The sequence below is a fragment of the Microcebus murinus genome, chromosome 2, assembly GCF_040939455.1.
Source record: "Microcebus murinus isolate Inina chromosome 2, M.murinus_Inina_mat1.0, whole genome shotgun sequence".
Lineage (NCBI taxonomy): Eukaryota > Metazoa > Chordata > Mammalia > Primates > Cheirogaleidae > Microcebus > Microcebus murinus.
The window spans coordinates 8,768,375-8,791,013 of NC_134105.1; the positions used below are offsets into that span (position 1 = coordinate 8,768,375).

Consider the following 22,639-nt stretch of genomic DNA (forward strand, 5'->3'; position numbering starts at 1 on the left):
GCTTAATAAATGGTAATTTAATGAGTATACTAGTGAATTAAATGTGAGCAATGAAACTACTGAACAAACGAGGAGTTAATTACTAGGGGTGTAGTGTCTAAAGAACAAGAGAAAGAGACATTTGTTGGCAGTTCAGTGGTTTGAGGTGAAGTCACTTGTGTTCAGTCTTCATCACTGACTTCCAAAGAACTGAGGCAGGACAAAGAGTCATCAGTCCTGGTGAGATACAGTGCAAGACGGTTTACATCTGCTCCTCAGTTTCCTTGATATGAATCAAGGTGGTCACGTCTGTCTTCAAGGTAATGTAGCAGCTATATGTGGGTTTCGGGGAGTGAGAGAGACCCGATTCAGATCCTGGTGATACAACTTAGGTGTTGTGGGACCTTCCCAGGTCTCAGTTTCCTCATGTGTATCACGAGGCTAATGACTTCTGCATCGCAGGATAATTGGGATGGTTTCACCCAGGATTTTTTAACCTTCGCACTGTTGACAGTCTGAGACAGATAATTCTCTATTGCGGGAGGCTGTCCTGTGTGTTGTCGTAGGACATGTGGCAGCACCCATGGTCTCTACCCACTAGTTACCAGCAGCACCCCCATAATGTGACAACCAGAAGTCCCCTTGGGGACAAAACCACCCCTGATTGGGAATTACTAGTTTAATGAAATAACATACAATATGCCTGGCAAAACGTTTGGTAGACTCTGGAATTCATTAGATAGAACCTTTTGTTTTTAGTAGTGCATTGCATTGTTGAACTAGGAATTTTCTTCCCTTTGAATGAAAACTACCTTATTTCCCCAGGCAATGTTTGTATCTCAAAGTCAAGAGTGGGCCTTTTTGTTCCAGAACCCAGGTCTTTCTCCTGAAATGAGTGTTGCTTAGAGGCCTTGCTCCTAGGAGGAGCCGAACTTCCCAACGTGTCTAGTTGAGTGTGTATCCCAGGCCTTGTAACATACGTGCACCCTAGACTTGTATTTGAGGTTTTGGTTAGAATCGTAAATAATTCATATGAGAAGTCATCCAGATGTCTTCAGCATGAACCAACAGGGAAGGTTAAGGACTAAAAAAGTCCACTAAAGGCTGGCAGGCAGAGGCAGTAGGTTGTACTCAGAGGAAATAGATAACGTTCTGCAAACTCCCACCAACAACACGATCACTTCGCTAGTGAGCATGCACACACACTTCCAACATTAGCCAGGGGCCAGTTTTCAATGTTTTAAACTTTAACCAAGATGGCTGTTCCATACCATCAGTTTACATCTGGATTTAATATTTCTGCCATCCATATTCCCACTGGAACAGTGATTCCCAGTTTTCAATGAAGGGGGGAGAAAGAGAATGAATTGTGGCTCCTACATATTAGTAGTGATATTTTCTCTATCTGTTTGAGAAAATACATAAATGCAAAAGATTACAATGAATTCAATAGCATTGTCAAATGGATGCTCTTTATGCATATACTTGAAAAATAATGGTACATACATGCAAGAAAAATGATTCGTGCTGTCCACGGGCAGCATGTTAGAGATATGTGGATTTTGGACTTCTTGTCACTCTCTCAGGCCATCCAGAGTCTTTTGGCCCATGGATTGGGAGCTGCTGCTACTGCATGGACACATGTTCAATGTGGTGCTCAATAACACCAGATGCAGTTGGGCGCCTGCTAAGTGCCCTGGAAAACTGTGGCTACTGCCCTGGGATTTTGAGTTTTCTGATTTTAAGCGATTCCCTTGTTCCTCATACTCAACTGTGCCTCTCTGCGCCACATCAGATTAATCTGTAACTTGGGTTACAGATGGCTTTAAGACAACTGCAAAAATGTCTGCAGAGTGCCTCCTTGGCGTGAATACCAGAAAATACCAGTTATAGTCAGAATAACATAACTGGCCCCAAAGTAGATTTCGGGCAGTATGATTCAGTTGGCCAACTGCCATCACTAACTAGTGTCGTCCTGCCCCATCTCCAGCTATGTCCTAAAACCCCTCAAGCATGTGATCCATCATATCATTTTCTCATTTATGCCAGTGCTGGATAATGGCCTAATCTCTCCAGCAGCATTCAGATTTATTAGAGAAGATGGCATTTACAAAACCGTTTCACGATTCCACTGCAAACACGCTAAGCTGTCTTATAATAAACCACTTTCTTATGATAAACCTTCCTTTTAACAATGGTTTATTACCTGCAATTAAAATCACCTGGAAGAGCCCAGAAAATGGTTTTTATTTCTCTTCTTTTGTGTTTGGCTGATCTTTGGCTGGAGGGCTACTCAGGACGTGGGAGTGAACATTAGAGAGAGGCAGGTTTCCACCCACAGGAGGCAAACCTTGCTAAGGTTGAGAGCTGTCCAGCAGGACAGGGTCAGCACGAGCTGGACCCAGCCTGGGCGACCATCTGCCAGGCATGTTGGCAAAGCAGCTTCTGCACCAGGCTTAGATGTTGGGGAGAAAAACACATTGGTAAATGTGATCTGGTTGGGAGGAATCATGCCTTCATTGTGTTTTGCATTCAAGACTGGCCATCAATGAAAATGAAAAGTTTAGCAGCCACAGGATGTCATCATTTGGGTACAAACCAGAGAAATGTTGAGAGACAGTAATTGCCAGGAAAGGGTCTCACTGGCTTTTGCTCTAATGATTTGTTTGAACGAACTAAGATGCTGACACAAGGAAGTTCAACATTTATAGCATAGAACAGAAATTTCTGGAGTCCTCTGGTGGGTGCATAGCCTGTCTCTTAACACTTCTTAGGTGGGTGAAGCAGGCAAGTTGCTTTACTAAAATAGGCCTCAGTTTCCTGAATCCTGGGCTGTTATAGGATTAATCTAGAGTGTGTATGATGTGCAAAGAATAGTACTTGGCATTTGCCATAAATGTTGTTAATAAATGTTCGTAAGTGTCCAGCATCCTCGCAGGCACTGAAGAAGGAGACTGAGTTTCTTTCTTTTGTTTATTGTCCAATCAACATTCATGAAGCAGATCTGATTGACAGAGCACTGTGACGAATGCTAGGGATACCCGGACAAAGAAGGTGCTCGCTACCTGCTGGAAGCCAGAGGAGGGACGAGCAGCAGGGGGAGCCCTGTGTGGGGTCCAGGCACCTGGATTCTAGCCCCGACTCTACAACAGAGCGACTAAAAACAGAGCTTCCACAGTGGCTCATGATGCCAACCGAAAACCCAAGGTATGGCACGTAGCATTCTCCCCACCCCCACAGCTTGGGAGAAGCGTGTGGGCAGCGTCTTAGGAGCTGGGACACCAGGTCAGGCAAAATGAGCACTTTGGGTAGGACCTCTCTGAAGTCCCTCCCATTTCTGACCATTCATGTTATCACCCAATCAGTTCCACCTTAAAGAATTTCTTAAAGTAGACAGGTAGCTCCCTTTGGGGAGTATTATCTTACCTAGCTGAGGCGGAGCTGGCGTAAGCCTGGGAACTCTGCCAGAAACACACGCAGGACACGGACTCGAAAACTGAGGTGGAGGAAAGATGGTCGCACCAGGGAAAGTGCTCGTGTGGGCCATGGAATCACACAGTGTCTATACTAGACAGGGAGGGACCCTGCAGACGGTCTCATCCAGTCTTCACTTTGCATTTGGAGAGACTAAGGTCAGAAGGCAAAAGTGAGCCGATCGAGGCTGTACAGCACCTTGTAGCAGAGCCCGGGGCTAGCACGGCGCCCTCTGGCCTCCTGGTCCGGTTCCCGCCTCCTGACGCCCAAGCTTCCCCGTGCAGTGTCCCCGCTGACACACAGATCTGTGCAGGAACTTTACGTGTCATAAACACATCCTTTCTGTGCCCTCAAGGAACCTGCGCTCTGAAACAGGCAAGCTGGAAATGGAGGAGCCCTCCGGTGTGGGGTTTATGGTTTGGTCTGGCTTTCTAGGGAGCAAGGAAGAGGGCGATTTAGGGGAAAAAAAAGAATAAAAGCACAAGCCAGATGCCCAAATTAAAACACTAAATTTTCTTGGAGTTTATGTGCTCTGAGCAATGTAAATAAAGGTGAAGGCTGGGCCTCTCTGCCCATAAATCAGCCTCAGCAAAGGCTCACTCCCCGGCTTGTTTAGGCATCTCAGCCCATCACCCATACCGCGTGGCATTTCTGAGATACAAGAGGGAGGGTTCCATTTGTCATCCTGATTGTCCTCCCTGGGGTTTCTTGGAGCTGCGATCCCAGGGTTGCCTTTTGCATGAAATATGAAGCTCAGAGATGGAACCAGGGCATTTCAATGCAGGCAGGATACACTGGGGAAGGCTGGTTTTCTGCCCTCGTGGCCTCATTTGCATTTACTCTTCTTCCAACCATTTGTAATACAGTGGTGGGTGTCCATCAAATTGCTATTAACTCTTCAGCCAGTGCCTAAAGGGCTGTCTGTGCTGCCCCGTACAAGTCCAGGGGACAACACAGGCCATACCTTTGGTCATTCAGAGGGTGTCAGGGGCCAATTCCCTCTTTGTTTCTATTTAGTCTCTCAAGGGTCCTGCAAGACAACAACTTGGTTGTGTGACTCCACTGCTGCCTGGACTCAGATACCCGGGTTTAACCACAAACTTCACCACCTCCTAGTAGGCCATCTTGTTGGGTACCATAAGAGATGTCTTCTTATCTGTGTCATGAGGCTGTTTGTTATATAATACAGGGCATACCTTGGAGATACCGTGAGCTCCGTTCCAGGCCATTGCAATAAAGCAAGTATCACAATAAAGTGAGTCACACAAAGTTTTAGTTCTCCAGTGCATGTAAAAGTTATGTTTATACTTTTAAGTATGTAGTAGCATCATGTCTAAAAAAAATACATACCTATACCAAAAATACTTTATTGCTAAAAAATGCTGACACAGAGACACGAACTGAGCACATGACATTAGGAAAATGGCACAGATAGACTTGCTTGATGCAGGTTCCCACAAACCTTCAATTCATAAGAAACTCAATATCTGCAAAGTGCAAGAAAATGAGGTATGCCTGTAGTTCATTCCTTATAGGGTTTTTATAAAGATTAATTGAGTTAATATATGTGGATCTCTGCAAAGTGCTTGGCACACATATGCTAAGGATTCAATAAATACCAGCTGTGAGTGTTGACCTGCAGCCCAAAGTGTCCCATGGAAGACCTCAGTGCTGAGGAGTGACTTCTCTTGGGAGGGACAGCAGAACCATTTGAGAAGGAGCTAGTTAAAGTTAGAATCTTAGTTTTTCAAATAAAAACCCCAGAGTGTGTGAAGGCTTAATGTCCTCATTTATTTTGTGGTTTGATCTATGGGGTTTCCCATTTGGCAGTGGCAGAAGGGACTCCCTGAGTGCCCACTGCTATCTATGCTCACCTTAAATATGCCCAACCAAAGTCTTATCTCCGACAGCTCATGCATCATCCTCCCTGGGAGAAAGAGCCCCACGGCCTTGCTGACAGACCCTCAGTTAATTTCTGGATTCTTTTTTTCTGGATTATTTATAGCTCTCTTGCTGATATTTCAAGCTCTCATTGTTAAGCAAGGAAAGGCCTTGAGTGCTGAGAGGTGGTAGCTGAATCCAGTGCTTGCTTCACCCTTGCTGTTCAGTTTTATTTGGGCAGCATCATCTGGTTTGTAAGGCATGTCCCATGTTCCTGGAAACACACGGGGATGTGGGCCTGGCATGTTCTAGGGGCAAGAGGGAGGATTCGACATGAGAAGGACAAAACAAGCTCTAGACTATCTTGTCCCTGGTTACATGACTTTGGACTAATCACTTTTCCTTTTGAGTCTCCAGTTTCCCATCAGTAAAGTGAGGAGAGTGGTGTAGATGCATTGTAACTTCATTCCAAATGTATTTTGTGGGCATCTCCTCTGTGGCAGGCCCTGTGCTGGGCTCATGGAGCTCCTGAGGCAGACGGAGGATGATGGCAAGGATGAGGGTAATAGATGATGCTAACACTTATGAAGTGCTTAGGAGAGACAAGGCACTGTTCTAAAAGGTGTATGTGTATTTTCGAGTTTAATCTTCACATCAAGCTTTATTGCCCAATTTTGAAAGATGAGGCAACTGAGGCACAAAGTGGTTAAGTCTTTTGTCCGTGGCTACACAGTGGATAGAGTCAACATTTGAACTCTGATCCACTGACCCCAAATCCTGTATTTTTTTTTTTTTTTTTTTTGAGACAGAGTCTCACTGCCCAGGCTAGAGTGCCGTGGCATCAGCCTAGCTCACAGCAACCTCAAAATCCTGGGCTTAAGCAATCCTCCTGCCTCAGCCTCCCAAGTAGCTGGGACTACAGGCATACGCCACCATGCCTGGCTAATTTTTTCTATATATTTTGGCCAATTAATTTCTTTCTATTTTTAGTAGAGACGGGGTCTTGCTCTTGCTCAGGCTGGTCTCAAACTCCTGACCTTGAGTGATCCATCCGCCTCAGCCTCCCAGAGTGCTAGGATTACAGGCGTGAGCCACCACACCCAGCCCCAAAGCCTGTATTTTTAACCAGCATATGCTACTCTCTTACCTGGAAGCATATAATTACAATACACTGTAATGAGTACTGTGGTACTAGCATGTGCAAAATCTGTAAAAGTATTGACGACAAGGGACACTTTGCTCAAGCTGAAGTGAAGGTGAGAGGCTCGGTGGTGACAGACTCCAAAGGAGGCTTTGCTTGAGTTGAAGTCTTGAAGGACAAGTGGGTCTTCTCCAGGTGAAGAAGGTGTAGCGGTGTCTTTAGGCAGGGCCTGCTGCAGGATGCAGACACAGCAGGGTGCCAGCACAGCTTGTTGGAGGAGTAGCCCATGTCTGGGCTTGGGGTGAGAGTGCGTGAGACTGAGAGTGCAGTTGTGGAGAACAGATCTGGAAGGTTCTGTTGAACCAAGACAAGGAATCTGATGTTACCCCGTGCACAGTGAAAGAGGCATTGAGTCATTCTTTTGTTTTTCTTGTTGTAAAATATGCATGACATAAAATTTACCATTTATATCATTTTAAAATGTACAATTCATTGGTATTAAATATTTTCACAGTGTTATAAAACCATCGCCACCATCTAGTTCCAGAACTATTTAATCACCCGTAATAGAAACTCTCTACCCATTAGGCAGTCTCCCTCCATTCTCCCTTCCCCCAGCTCCTGGCAACCACTCATCTGCTTTCTGTATCTATGGATTTGCCTATACTAGACATTTTAGATAAATAGGGTCACACAATATATGACCTTTTGTGACTGTCTTCTCTTGCTTGTTTTCAAGATTCATCCATGTCATAGGAAAGGAATCATCATTTCATTCCCTTTTATGGCTGAGTAATATTGCATTGTAGCCATTGTTGGACTTGTGGGTTGCTCTACTTTTTGGCTATTGTACATAAGAGCACTGAATCACTTTTAGTTCAGTGTAAGCCTCATCTCAGCTCCTCAGGTCATGCATATAAGCTAGGTGTCAGTGTACCCATCTATACAATGGTCAGATCTATGTATATATGTGTATGTTTATACGTGTATGTATACTTTCTGTAAGTATGCCATCTACTGCTCCCTAAATTATAAGCACATGGGAAAAATTAGATAACTTTGAAATTGTGAAAGTTTTATTTAAAATCACAGTGGAACTTTTCTCAGGTATAAACTGGGTCTGGTCAGAGTGCCGACTTCCGAGACGCGTTCAGGAGATTAAATGCATTAATTCACGTAAGGCATAGATAGTAGCAGTGCCCAGCAGATGGGAAGTGCCCAGTGAATGTCGGCTGTGACTATTCCTGTATTTCTCATCATCGTTATTACTGGCACAGTCTTCACTTCACCCCATGTTCTCTGGGTAGTGGGAAGCTGGAAGAGGTTTCCACGATCCCAGGTCTCAGCCAGTCCGTTAGGGATTCCTGCTGGGTAGGCTGTGGGCACATGTCTCCCAGAGGAGATTTGTGGGCAGTGTAACTGCAGGAACTTTCCTCTTCTTTCTGCCTGTTTTTTCTGAAAGTACCGAGCCCCTGATATGTATGGGAGGCGGGAAGTGGTTAAACCTGGATCCTGTTTTGGGTGTGTGTTATCTAGTACCAGTAGCAACAAAGTGGATATCCTGGAATTGAGTCTTCCCTCCATTGCTTGCTTACTGCATGCCTTGGGCAAGTTATTTAACCTCTCTGGGCCTCAGTTATTCCATCCATAAAGTGGCACAGTACAGTAGAGTCTACTCATTCGAGGTTCAAATGAGATGGTGAATGCAAAGATGTTTGGTACAGTGCCTGGCCCCTAATAGTCCCTCGCCTGACTTTTTTTTTTTTTAAGGTAGAAAATATGCATGCATAACTTACATAATTCAAGTTGGAAAGGGAATTTCTAAGAGAAATTTTCATGTCCTTTAGAAGTTCAAAGGTGAGAGAATATCTCTGGCTAAAATGGACTGTAGCAATTTGATTTGGGATCTTGTGAAGAAATAATATTACCAGCTCTGATTTTTTTTAGTGCTTGCTATTTTCCAGGAATTGTGCTAAGCATCTTTCCTTTTTCTTTCCTTTCTCCTTCCTTCCTTCCTTCCTTCCTTCCTTCCTTCCTTCCTTCCTTCCTTCCTTCCTTCCTTCCTTCCTTCCTTCCTTCCTTCTTTTCTTTTCTTTTCTTTTCTTTTCTTTTCTTTTCTTTTCTTTTTTCTTTCCTTTTTAAAAAATATTTGACTACAGACCAACATAGGGGTGGCTTGGGTTAGGATGCAATATGTTTTTAAACTTTCTCAACAATCCTTTGAAGTACTAACGTGTATTATTCCTGGTGTTTAGATGGGAGCAAGGCCTTGCCCAGTGTCACCCAGCATATATATATAAGTGATGAAAAAAGGAACTAAACTCAGGTCCATCTGTTCCCAGAGACCCTGCTAGAGGGTCCCTTGGAAATGAACCTCAATTCCTGGTGGATAATCCATGCTGACAGAAAAATACTGTGTTGGAGGTTATCCACAAAGCAATCCCTTTCTGTAAGAATTGGAAGTAAGTTTTTATTCCACGAGTCCAAATACCACAACCTGACTGAGAAGGGTGTAGGGTGGCAGGAGCCAGCTGGAATCCCACAGCGGGCAAGAGGCTTTCAAATAATAATCATGGGCTCCAGGCCCAGCCCTGCCACTTACTAGCTGTGCATGACATTGAACACAGTGCCTGATTTTATGCAGCCTCTGTTTTACCATCTTTAAAATGGAAATAATAAGAGTACCAACATTTTAGGGTATTTGCGAGGATCCTAAGAGATGATGTGTATGGGAATCTCTCAGCAGAGACTCTTGCACATGCTAAGTTTCAATGACAGTATCCTCATCATCATCATCAATGTGCCTGTTCATTGGCATAGATGTCCTTCGTCATCTCTGCTTGTCCCGGAAGCCAGAGCCATCACATCAGCCTCTCTGTGTTAGAACTTCCTTGCTGGCCACAGAGCAGATGGGCAGCTCCAAGGGGGACATTTTCCTGGTGCTTCGACTTCCCAGGGGAGCTGCCAAGTGAAAAGACAATTGTTGGAGATGGAGGCTGAATCCTTTATGTGCTTGTCCACTGGGACTGGACCAGGGCCACCCAAGTCATTTCTCATTTGCTAATGGGACTAATCAATGGGTGGAGGGTGGGAAAAGGGGAGCTTACTGTCTCCAGCAACCAGAGCCATGCCAGGGTCTTCAGGATGTCTGTGCTGCAAGTGTATTATTTTCTCAAAAACGGATGCTACATTTTACAAGAAGATCTCTGTTGCTTCTAAATGCAGAAAATGTGTGTTTAATCCACATGCTCGTATAAGAAGAGCTCTGACTACACTAATTTCTGATGTGCCTTTTAACCACTTCTGTTCTGTAACACAGTGGACTCTAAGAAACCACAGGGACAGGTCTCCAGAGCCCCTAGGCTACCTCTCAGGACCACAGTGACTCCCAGAGGGCTCTTTGCTTTGCTCTGATGCCCAGGGCCCAGGCTAAGGTCTTTGCTTCTCTGTACCTGCCACTGTCCAGCTGACCCTCAAGACTGGCTACAGAATGGGACCATTTTCCCAGGCCTTCCTTCCTAAAACTCCTGAGGAAACACAGGCCTTTGCTCTGGGGTTGACTCTGTTTTGCTCTGGGGAACCAGACAGAAGACAAGAAAATAGCAAGCACGGGAAAGTTGCAAACCCTAAGAAACATTACAAAGCCTACACTTCCTGCTTGGACAGGGTATAAAGTGTGGGAACCCAGGGACCAGCCTCTGCTAACTTGTCCATTGCAAACTGTCACTTGCTGAGTCAGCGTCTCCCCTTCCCAGCACTAGTTGCAGGGGCAATTTTAGAAGAAGTCAGACATGGTTATGACTTCATTTAAAACACAGTGGGCATTTAACAAATGCCAATGGGTCTCAAGTCCATTGAGAACCCATCTTTGAACGGGGAGACTGCACTGATAAATTTGATTGGAAATTGTGGGTTTGCTTAATATTAGGCCTTTATGGGAGTTTAAGAAAAACACAACAGACAGTGCTGAACAGTATTATGTTTAGTAAAATAAGATTTTTTGTGTTTTTGTAAAATACTAATTAAAACCTGTCGAGTCTCTGCTTCACCTTTAAGCCTTATGTCAAGCAAAACTCAGATCATGCATTTATCTCTTCATTCTCATTCATCTTATCACGAGGCTGTCAGAAGCACTGTCTTTGGAATCCAATAAACCTGGTTCAGATCCTGACTCTGTTATTTAAAGACCTGTATGACCTTAGATAATTTGCTCAACTTCTTTGGGTGTCAGTTTTCTTAATTTTTTCTTTTTTTTCAATTTTGAAGATTCAACAAAATCTCCATGGACCATGCATGGCCCACAAAGTGTGCCTTTGACAGCTAAGGACTCAGAAAAGAGAGTTTATTCATTTTCTCAACAAACATTTGTTGAGTCCTTGTGTTGTGCCTAGTCATGGCTGAACACAACCTGGTCCCTCTCTGCAAAGAGTTTACACCCTGATGGCAGAGCTTATAGTTTTGTGATAATTAACACTGTCAAGTGCAGCCTTTTACGGTAATAGGATTATTTCAGGTGGGTTAGTGACCCAAGAGCAAAAGACCTTCTCATTCTTCTCCCATCTATCCCACCTGATCTCATCAGACATTACCAAAAACGTCACCTGAACAAACAGGAACAACATTTAGTTTTTGATGAGGTGATGTCTGGTTTTTAAAGTCACAGGTAAATTGCTAGTCTTTGCCAGAAACAACAATACAGACATCGCCACCATCTCTAAGAAAAGTGCACAAGCTCAGCCTGTGTCACCTGGAGGGTGTCCCCCACCTCTAGGTAGTGATCCCGGAAGACATTAGCTGCGGTACCCAGGGCGTGACGGGCAACGCTTTATTAGGCATTCTTTCCTTTCCCCTTGGGCGTGTTTTCTGCATGTGTTGAATTTCTTTTAAGCTTCTGCACACAGTTCAGAGGGTAATACCATTAATTAGACCAACAAGGTAATGTAATGAAAGGTAGGAGCCTCCATAGGATACTAGATTTATCCCTGATTAACAGGGTGGCCCCCCACATTGCAAAGCCTCGCTCCATAGCATCCGGAGATAATGCTCCGATTGTAATTAAAACTGGGGGAAGAAATTTCACTCTTCTCTGCGAGTGGAAAATGAACAGTTTAAAAGCAGAGGACCAAACGAATCACTTAGAGAAGTCAAAGAATTATCCCAAAAAACTCCAAAGAGGCTTCACTTATAATTAGCAGCTGAAAGATTTCCAGTGATATTTCATCAATCTCTGTTTAAGGAAGAAAAAAAAAACTTTAAGATTATTTTGACAAGATAAGGGTTTTGACTGAGGTTGGGGGAAGCTAAAAGCGTTACTTTAAAATGTAATTATGCGAAACTTCAATTATCATCTCGCCTTTCAAAAGTCTCTCAATTCGGCAGGCAATTAGTAGACATGAAAGAGGGCAGGAGGTTTGCGCATCGGGCAATGCGATTTCTTCCCAGGGACAGACACACTTGGTGTATAATTTGCTGTTCCCAGTTTCCTTGGAAATGAGGGGATGTGGGGAGTGAGGACAGCAGTCCTTTGTGCTGGCAAAGGGATCCAGACATCCTCAGCCATTGTCATTTCTCCCCGGTTGTACCCATGTTCATACCTGGATGTCTGCTTGCTTATCCCTGTTAGGGGACCTATGGGAGTCTGAGGGGTATCTGATGTGTTAGGTAGATTTAGATCAGATTCTCTTCTCTGAGCATAGACGTGAGCTGAGAGAGCCAGCACAGCACGTGGGAATTCCCTTCTTCACCATCGTACCTGGTGGAGCTGAGGAACTCTGGCCCCGCCGAGCAGACTGAGCCCTGCTGAGAGTTTGCAGGCGTCATTAGAGGCCTTCGATGCTGCCCTGCTCCTCTCGTGCTTCCTGCACACGTTATACTGCATTAATGACTTTTGGCTGTCAATCAGTGGTACCATTATTTAAATTCACGAGTTTAGATTCTGACACGTGCGCTAAGTGCTAAGCAAGGATGGAAATGTAAAACTTCAGCCATTAGCCTGTACCGCGAATCCTCCTCCTGCCAGCTTGCTTTTGTGGGACACTTAACTTTGCCCTCCAGCAGAAGCAACATTGTAGACACTAATTCTTACAACGGCCCACTGTGCTGTTTAGCGTGCCCGTTTGGCAGATAAGAAAGTGGAGGTCCAGGTGGGTCCAGGTCAAGTGACTTGCCCAGGGACACTGGGGCTGCCATCCTGGCCGGGTCTCAGCATCTCCCTCCAGTCCCCTGCAGAGGCCCCCTGCACCTCTCGTCTCATCCACTTTCTAAGTGCAAGTCTCTCTGTGTGATTCGGCTTCTGAGAACCCCCACGTGGCTCTGCGTGGTTCAGGAGCCAGCCTCGCCTCCTTGACGCAGCTCCAGAGATGCCTCCTTCCCTGCTCTCAGTTTTTGCTGTTGCCCCTGCACAACCTGCTGTCCAGCCGCAGCAAGATTCTCGAAGCCTTGCCCAGATTTCTCAAAGCTGTCCTTGCGGCTTGCAGCCCTGTTCCCCACTCTTTACACAGAAAACCCCACTTTCTCTGAAGTGCCACTTCCGGGAAGCCTTCCTAGATGCTACCGGAGACTGTGCTCCTGCTCTATGCTCACGTAACACCCCGAAGTCACTTACCATGACTCTCAGTAAACATTTATTGAGCACCTACTATGTTGCTGGCACTGTTGGAGGCCCTGGGGATAAAGCCATGGACAGACAGATGAGTGGAGGGAAGATAGAGTAAACAAACGTGTCTATAGTAAGCCGGGGGGGGGGTGCTGAGGAGGGAGCACTCCCAGGGAGAGTGAGAGTGGGCTGGAGGCTCGTTGAGATGCAAGGTCAGGGAAGGCCCGCTGACGACAGCGGGGAGGGAGCAAAGGAGCCAGTCACTGGGGCTGTTTGGGGGCCGAGCACTGAGCACCAAGCAGAAGGGGCAGCACGTGCATGGCCCGTGAGGGGTGCTGGAGTGGAGCAGTTAGAGGAGAGGGGGCGAGGGACAAGGGCAGGGTGGCTGGGCCAGAGCACAGCGTGGGTGAGGACTGGCCGCTAGTGAGCCAGAACCCGAGGGGGCCTTCCTGCCCGGGCCTGGCACGATCTTGCTCAGGACTTGAAAAACTCAGTCCTTGCTGCCCTTATACTGCTGTTGATTTCATCCGCTTTCTTCCAAGTGCAGCGTAAGCTCCATGAAGGCAGGGGCCGTGTCTGGCCTGCCTTCCGCAGGTACCTGATAAATACGTGTTGTTTCATGACTCCCAGCAGAGCTTGCTTCCGATGAGAACCCACAGCCACTGACAGAAAGGGGGGCAGGATGTTCATGTTCTGTGTAGTGTCCCCCCACCCCCACCCCAAACAGTCAGCTAAAGGGAAGCGCCTCGCCTGGGCCTGCCACGCACTGTGCGAGGTGCACCAGGTGCATCGGGAAGGAGACTGTTTTGGGGGGGTACAGCCTTGTTCTCTTTCAGGGCCCTCCTCTGCATTTGGCTCGTGTGTGAATCACGGATGTGTCTGACAGCTGGAGACAGTGTGGGCAAGGGGAGTATGGAACTCTCTCTGTCGTCTGTCTGAACTTCTCCGTCTCCTTCCTGGAAAACAGGCAGCACCCATCAGTGTCTTCTCTGCATTATTTTCTCTGCGTGGGACGGGAGTCTTGTCCTCACTGCTATAGAACGTGCACAAGTTGCACCTGGCCTGCTTCTGGGGTATTGGATTCGGGGGCAGTTCTGTGTGCCATGTGCGCGTATGGATTCCGCGGGTTTGTCTGAAAGGACGACCTTTTGTCGGCCGAGTAATTTTAGTTTTAGTTGGCACCCAGGACAAAGCCGCCTTTCAACACACCCGCAGCATATAGGCAGCCAGGACTTTTTCAATGAGATTGCAGGAAATTTGCCAAGTCGTTTGGGGCCTGTAAATTAGGCCTTGTTTAAAAATTTAGATAAAGCCCAATGTGAGAGAGAAATGCTTTCATAACATTAAACGTGAATTACACTGAAAACCCCTTTCAAGTTAAATGGAACCGTTCTCTGCAAGCACAGAGACATGAAATGCTTCAAATGTCAAAAGAGTTTTCATTTATTGTCCCAAGTAAGACGAAGGCATTTTATGTGGTTTAATAGTTCAGATGCACATGTAAATGGAATTCATTTGGAGAATGCCGGGTCTGTTTCGGAATCTATTTTCACAGACCTGACTGATTTCATTTCAGCGTGGCAGTAACCTTACAAGGGGCGGGTGCCGCCGTCCCTGTTTCCGAGGTGAATCTGTGCACAGAAAGCTCAGCTCGAGCCGCACCGAGACATTCGTGCTGGCTGCAGTCTTGCTACCAACATGTCAGGCTGCCATCATTAACCATCAGTAACGAAACAGGACGTGTCGTCACGTCTTACACGTGAATTCTGACAGACCAATTCTTGCACCATGGCAGAGGGTGTCTCATGGATAAACAGTGGTCCCCAAGAAAGGTGCTGGGGTTGGCTTCTGTTTATTTGTTAGTGTCTGGTATTATAAGAAGCCTCTTTCTGTCTCTCTAAGAGCTTTTTTATGTTGTATATTGCTTTGCCTTACTTATCGCTGCTCTCCAAAGGCTCTGTCAGCGGATCCCTTTGTTCTTCTACTGTGTCACTTAGGATGCAATCCTTTGCAAGAAATGAAACCCAGGGTAAAGTGGCCGCAATGGTAAGGCACTTTCATGACTGAACCTCAAGGGCTGTGTGCACTTGCATGGTGGCCTGAGGCAGTGGCTGGGCAAGGCAACCACACTCTCCCTCGTCTTTGCTTCCGCATGTTGCTTCCGTCCACAGGGTGTGTTCCCTTCCTGTCCAGAGATGGCTGCCGCTGGGTCCAGGCCACCTTGCTCACAACCACTGGGTGGGAGCTCACTGTCTAATCTTCAAAGAAAAACCTGGACTTGGGTGTGAATGGATCAGTTGGGTCCCAAACCCAGCCCTGATGCAGTCACCAAAGCAGGGGTGCAGGAGGTGGGAGAGGCGCATGTGCTGGGCAATGCTCTGTGCTCAGACCTAAGTAAGCCACACGCACACTCCAACCTAGGGCTGGGGTAGACACAGCAGCACGCTGGGAAATGTTAAATAGTTGGCTATCTGAGAAACAAAGATCCATTCCTGCCCCACCCCCATCAAAGTGCACCAGTTCCCATGGTGTCATCCTGTGGTTGATTTTAAGCTCCCAATGCAGCGTCACTGAACAGGGGTTTGGGCACAGAAATACACGGTGGGCTCTCAGACCAGCACACACCAGAGCACTGCCCCTGAAGTCTGTGGGCTTCGTAGGGGGAATGATCGCTCCTCAAACAAAACTCAGAGATGGGGAAAAGGAATGAATGTGGGGGTGCTGACATGAGCCATGACTAGGGGTGCCCCAGGCTCATTACTGATGCCATGTTCACACGGGTCCTTCAGGGTCCAGCTTTAAGTCAGCTGCTAGTAGGTGCTTCTTGTCTCCTCTATGAAAGTGTAGATAGTGCAGAGAATTTAACCAGGACCAAAAAGTCCAGTCTCATGCCAGGGCCCTCAGGCAAGTCCCTTAACCTTTCTCGTATACTCAACCGTAAAAGAGTGCAGTAAAGACCTCTCCACCAAAGGGCCATTGCATAGACTAAATGGGACGCTGATGGTGGCCATGCTTTGCAAACCGTAAAATGCTGTGTGTACACAAATGTGAGGCACGTCCGTTATTCCTTTGTAATGTATCCTCCACCCCAGGTGAACCCCGATTCAACAGAATAGTGCAGCAGACAGACTGTGAACTGTGAAGCCACCTAGCCTGGGTTCATACTCCAGCTCTGCTCTTTTTGTGTTGTGCGATTGTGGGGAAGACTCTTAACTTCTCTGAAATTCCTCATCAGTAAAATGGGGGATAAGAATGCCTGATCTCAAAGGGTTGTTGCAAAGATGGAATAAGATAAAGTCTATAAGGGCTTAAATAAAAGTAAAAATCATTATTTTTATAATATAATTTCATACTTAATATGCATTGATTACTCCTTTCAAATCTATTGCTTTTCTGGCAGCAGTCCCCAGTTTGGGTTTGGAGATTCATTTTCCTCTGACTCCTAGACTATGAGATTCATGGAACATCCCCAACCTTCTGCCCCCACCTCCTGCCCCCACCCCATCCCAAGTTCACAGTTTTTAGTTCAAAGTGGGCCCATCATCCTCCAATTTGAGTGAATCCCAGAGCTTCGGTGGAAGCTGCTAGGAAGTGACTCCCTCTGTACTGGGACCTGGAAGACTAAAAGGGTGGAGCTGCTGCACCCATTTTGGCACCATGAGGTGAGAGCCAAGTCGAGGATGGGCCAAGAGATGATGAAGGCAGGTGTAGTTTGAGCCTGGGTCAAGCCCTTCTTCCTTGGATGCTTCGGTTACATGCACCCATATAGTCCTTTGTTTTTAAGCTAGTTTGGGCTAGGAATTACCATCAATCACAACCAAAATCCTATTTGATATATTACACCTGGAGAAACTGAGCCTCAGGTCATACTTGAGAAGAGGCAGTGCTGCTGGTGAGCAGTGAGGCTGAGGCTCCAGCCAGGCCCTCTGCCTCCAGGTCCCACCTCCTCCCACCCCAGGGCTCTGCTCAGGCTTCCAGCTGGCGCCCTCATGTGCGCGGCGGCACACGTGACTCCAGATTGCACGCATCACAACTTCTCGTGTCACACTGCATGCTGCAGAGAGCGCCAGAGCACGCAAGCCTGTGTCCTTAGGCTGCTTGGATTCTCCCCCAGGGAATGAAGGGGCGAAAACCCCCAGGCTCCCTTCTGCTGGTGAGGAGGCTCTCGGATAAAATGCGCCTTTGTGAGTTGTGGATCCGAAGCTCTTTGTTGTTTTTATACAGGAAGAAAGAAAAAGTGGGGATTGAGATCTGGGGTCAGCTCTCTTAATATCACGCCACAAATCTGGCAAGCACCCCCCGTTTTTTTTATAACTGTTATTTTGATTAGATTTAGAAGTTTGGAGAAGACAAAGTGACACATTTTCACAGTTCCCTGTCAAACCAAAGTATGATTGCCAAACTGTTAAGTTTTAAAAAAGCAGGAAAGGGAGCAGCTTGTGGAAACATCTCCGTGGCAGCTCCAGGTTTCTGGGGGGCTTTGCTGTAATTCCCGCTCCCCCATTATCTTTACAGGTGCACCTCGCTCAGCACGGCTGAGGTTTCTGGGGTGGGCATGGAGTCTGAGGAGAATGTTTAGAATAATTTTATCATGCAAAACATGTTTTGAATGCATGGGGAGGGTCCTTGTTTTTATTTTCATGCACACTTTTTAAGAAGCATGGCATGCTTTTTGTGACTGATTTTTTAAGGGAAGTGGGTGAGGATCCTTTTGTATACAAAAGAATCCTTCTACTGGGGAAAGACATACCCTGGTGTCAACACATCAACATCAGAAAATGTTTCTATGGTAAAAATTAGATTAGTGATGTATAAATAATGAGGAATTATCAGTGTTGAGAAGAGTAAGTGGACTGAAGATTTATGGAAGTTGTAAACTTTTCTGAGAAAGTTGAATAAGCGCCCAGCAGGAGAATCTTTTTTTTTTTTTTTTTTTGAGCCATGGTGTTTTTGGGGTTTTTGTTTTTGATTCACTCATCTCAATTCTGCTCAATTTGCTGCCCACCTTGAAGTTTCAGGTAGTAATCTCATCCCTTCCAGATGAACTAGCATTCTTCTCAGGTAGTACTAACAAATGAAGCCAAGACTCCAGCTGGAACCTTGCAGACGGCCACCTGTTTGACTTCATCACGCAGGTACCATCCGAGTCTCCAACCTTGGTCACCTCTGTTGATGCTTTTCCTTCAAGCTGACCCAGGAGTGGACAGTGGCTGGACCTGAACACACTTACCACCAGTATGGGACTGGAAGAGCAACTTAAGACATTCACTCGCTCTTTATAATGGTGACCCCATTTGGGAGGAAGGACAAGACGCACTTAATATTGTCAGGTCTTCTGGTTAATAATGGACACTGCGGTAGGCAGAATAACGGCCCCCAAGGATATCCATGTCCTGATCCCAAAACCTTACATGGCAAAAGGCCTTTGCAGATGTGATTATGTTAAGGATCTTGAGATGCAGACATTATCCTGGATTTTATTGGTGCCCCAGTGTAATCCAAGAGTCCTTATAAGGGAGGCAGGAGGGTCTGAATCAGAGAAGGATGTGTGATGACCAACGCAGAGGTCAGATGCCACTGCTGGAAGGGGGCCATGACCCAAGAAATGTGGGCATCCTCTAGAAGCCAGAAAAGGCAAGGAACTGGATTCTCCCCTCAAGCTTCCAGAAAGAATGCAGCCCTGCCTACCCCCAAGACCCATTTTCCAACTTCTGAGACCTCCAACACTGTAAGATAATAGATGTGTGTTTCTTTAAGCCACTAAGTTTGTGATAATTTGTTATAGCAACAATAGGGAACTCATGCATTCGCTGTGTAAGGCATTAGAATAATACACAATCCCCAACTCTCAGACTCACAGAACATAATTTATTCTTTCTTTGAGGATTCAGAAGATACTTTAGGTTCCTACAGTGCCTTGGGGACGTGATTATGAAAATAAGTTCCCATTATATTGGTTAAGAGAGAGCTTGGCTCGACAAGACGTGAAACCAGTCAGCATTTACTATACTGGTTTTTATTTTTTTTAAAAAAAAACTGACAATTTGGAATGGAAAGAAAAATGCCTTAATTGCTTATACTAGAAACTGACAAAATTGTGAGCTGTTCTATTCTGATACCTTTCTTGCTCTTTGAAGCTCTTTCCATAGCAGGGTCCAACAACCGCAGAGCAGATCATGTTAAATATAGGGTTTGTAGAGAGAGACCCATTCTTTTCCCTCTCTTTGCATGCCTAGTTCCTATTAATGTCACGATGAGTTATGTGTGTGTATCTATAAGGCAATGGCTGCCATTTATTGTAATACAACTGGTGCACAAAATACCGCACTTACACGGTACCCACACTTGAACCATTCCTTCTGCGTGAACCTTGTCCCCAGGGGTGTGTATCAAATACCTCCCACATGCATTTTTTTATCAAGCCTGGCCGCTAAAAGCTGAAAGATCACTATGGATTTTTTTTCCCCTTTGTCTTAAAAAATTTCCATTTCATAATCGTACTTGGAGAATCCATGCTCAAAAATGGATTATACATTAGGAGAAGGTTGGATAAATATCCGATTATTGCTAGAAGCCTGCAGCACTGCAAATAAGGCTCATTATTGCTTCCAATTTCTGATCACTCAATAGAAGAACAATACAATGGCACGGAGGAGCCGGGCTCTCGTCACTAAGGGGAGCTCTCGCCTGCCTCTGGGGCGGTGGGTCTGGACAGCTCAGCTTCCTTCCCCCACCCATTCAGTTACATCCTGTTTATGTGGCCCCGGACAGGCTGGCTTTGTTACCTAAGTTGCCATTTATAAGGGATGGCAGGCAGAGCAGTCTGGAGCTTTCTGGGAGCTAATGGCAGGTTTTGGAGGGACTCCGAAGGGTCAGAAGGTGCTGACAAGTGAAGAGGTTTCCCAGTGCTTATTATGTGCACATAAAAAAATGTTCGGGAGGTAAGTGGCTCAGAAATTGGGCTGTGGAGTCCAGCTGTTTAGGGTAGAGCTTAGCGTTGCCTCGTAACAGCCGTATGAACCCATATGAACCTGGACAAGTTCCTGAACCTGCAAATGTCACTTTCCCCATCTGTGACGTGGTAGGAGGAAAAGAAGGCTGCCTACCCCATAGGTGTCAGAGGGAGGGCATGAGGGCACTAGATTGAATGCCAAGTTGTTCATACGTGTGCATGTGTGCGCTGAATGTTCAGTAAATGTTAGCTTATCGTTGTTAATTGGGTGACGTGATGTAATGAATTAGGGAAGCTCACAGTTCTGAAATTCAGATATCCCCTCTGCTGTGCCCTAGCATTGGGCTGTGGGCCAGTCTCTTAACTGCTCAGAGTGGGGTTCTCTCACACAGCTCTGAGGGGTGCAGGGAGGTCCCTGTCTGGTGCCTGGGTCAGTGTTGGGGGCCTCGCTGACTCTAAGTTGAGACTGGCTTCTGCTGTTCCCATACCTCTCTGTGAACATGATTCCTGCTACTGCTACTACTGCTGGGGTTGGCAATGGGCATGTCTTTTAGGCCACCCTGCACAATCCTGTCCCTTTGCCATGTTCTCTTGGGATTGTAGGAGATGCAGTTCCGTCTGGACTTGAGGGGTTCACATGCTTCAGGTACAGGTGTATATATGTTGTAGCTGATGTGAAATAACTAGACCAGTGGTTCCTAACTGGGGTGACTTGGCAACGTCTGAAGACATTTTTGGATGTCGCACCTAGGGGAAGGTACTACTGGTATCTAATGGGGGAAGGCCAAGGGTGCTTATGAATACCTACTACAATGCTCAGGACAGCCCCTGCCCAAAATATCAATAGTGCCAAGGTTGAGAAACCCTGAATTAGATGATATCACTCATGACATATTGGTTCTCAACACAGTGACTTGCTCTCTTCTATCAATGGCGTCTGTTTACATTCAGGTCTGTCACCATATGGAAAATCATGGTTGTTGAGTAAAGAATGGGGTAAAAATATACCCTACCCTCTCCTCCACTCTTCAATAGGAGCCTCAACAAAAATATTTCAACATGAAGGTGGGGAGTACTGTGAAAAGCGCTTACCAGAGGGTGTTAGTGCAGCCCGGGACTGGGCACCAGAACACCTGGATTTGGCCCCATCTCTGAGGCTTACCAGACGGGTGATTTGGGGAAAGTCATCCCACCGCTCTGCTGGGCTTCAGGTTTCGCATCTGTCAAATGAGGGGGTGGGGTGAGATGTAAGTTACCATTCTGCTCTAAAATTCCTAGTTAAAACTTTCAAATCAAATTCAGCAGTCACTACTTGTGATTTGGGGCATTTCTGGCTCTCCTGTGTCTGTTAAAACCATTGTAACGGTGACAATAACAGGAGCTGCTGACATTGAGCACTCCCCCAGCACTGCTCTGGACACACCTCACCTGGCATCATCTGATCTATTTATCATCCCTTTGAGACAGGAACCGGCATTTCCCCAACCTTAGAGCTTGGGAAACAGAGGTAAGAGAAGCCATTTTTCACAGCCGTTGATCGCGGCTGAGATAGCCAAGCAGTCTGATGCCAGAGGCCGCTCCACTGACTGCAGAGAAGTGAGAGACTCTCACTCCAGGTTTCCCTAGCGTGCTAGGGAAAGGAACCCTTTCCCTAGCACGCCCCGCCCCCACTTTACTGCTAATCTTGAACTAGGAGAATCTAATCAGCATAGTAATTTGATTTTCGGATGAAGCTAATTTGCGAGATGCCACCCTGCTTAGGTGGGGGAGAAATAAGACCAGAGGGAATTTAAGGGGAAAGAACAGAAGTTCCATCTCCCTCCTACTCCAAATGCAAGCTGATGTATTTGATGATGAAAATCCGACCTGAAGTACAGGCATTTCACAGGAAGACGAAACCTTGAGAGCTATAATTTCCAAGGAGGCCTCTGGAGGGGCTGGATGTAGTTGCTGAGAAATCTGAGCTGAGACTCCTGCAGGCTGCCTAGACAGCTCCAGGCCCCTTTCCTGACTTCCTCATTCCTTTGGTAGCCGGTTGCACACTGGCTCTGTGTGTGTTAAGATCCAGTCCTTAGGCGTGTCCTAGGAGGTGTGCAGCGAAAATGCAGCTAGAACATCCTGTGTAGAAGCTCATCAGAAATTGTGAGAGGATGGAAATGAGGATAGACACAGTCGCTGTTGACATTATGGGATTCAAAGGAATACAATAATAACAGTCACTTTTACCCTTGCCGAATACCTGCTCTGTGCTAGGTGCCGCACTAAGTGTTTGCTCACATCAGCTCACGTCACTGCACAACAATCCACATGGGCAGGTAGGATCATTATCCCTATTCCCCAGATGAGGAAAGCTGAGGCACACGACTTGCCCAGGGCACAGGGTGGGCAAGGGTGAAGATGCAGGTGGCTTAACGGCAGAACCTCAGGTCATCCCTTGCAGCGTTGCTGCTCAAGGCTGCCCTCCGTGGAGTCCTCTAGAAGCTTTTGTAAAGGATTACATCTGGGTTCCATCTTCCGAAGATTCTGGTTTAATTGGTCTTGGATGGGACCTGGGTTTGTGTTTTTTATTTTTTAAGTTCCTCAGGTAATTGTATGGGAAATTAGGGTTAAGAACCAG

General features: G+C 46.3%; 1 protein-coding gene across 2 annotated transcripts in view; it reads left to right on the top strand.

The window, feature by feature from the left end:
• Positions 1-22,639, top strand: part of KAZN (kazrin, periplakin interacting protein) — a 1,045,723-nt gene that overhangs the window by 650,512 nt on the left and 372,572 nt on the right. The window lies entirely within an intron of this gene.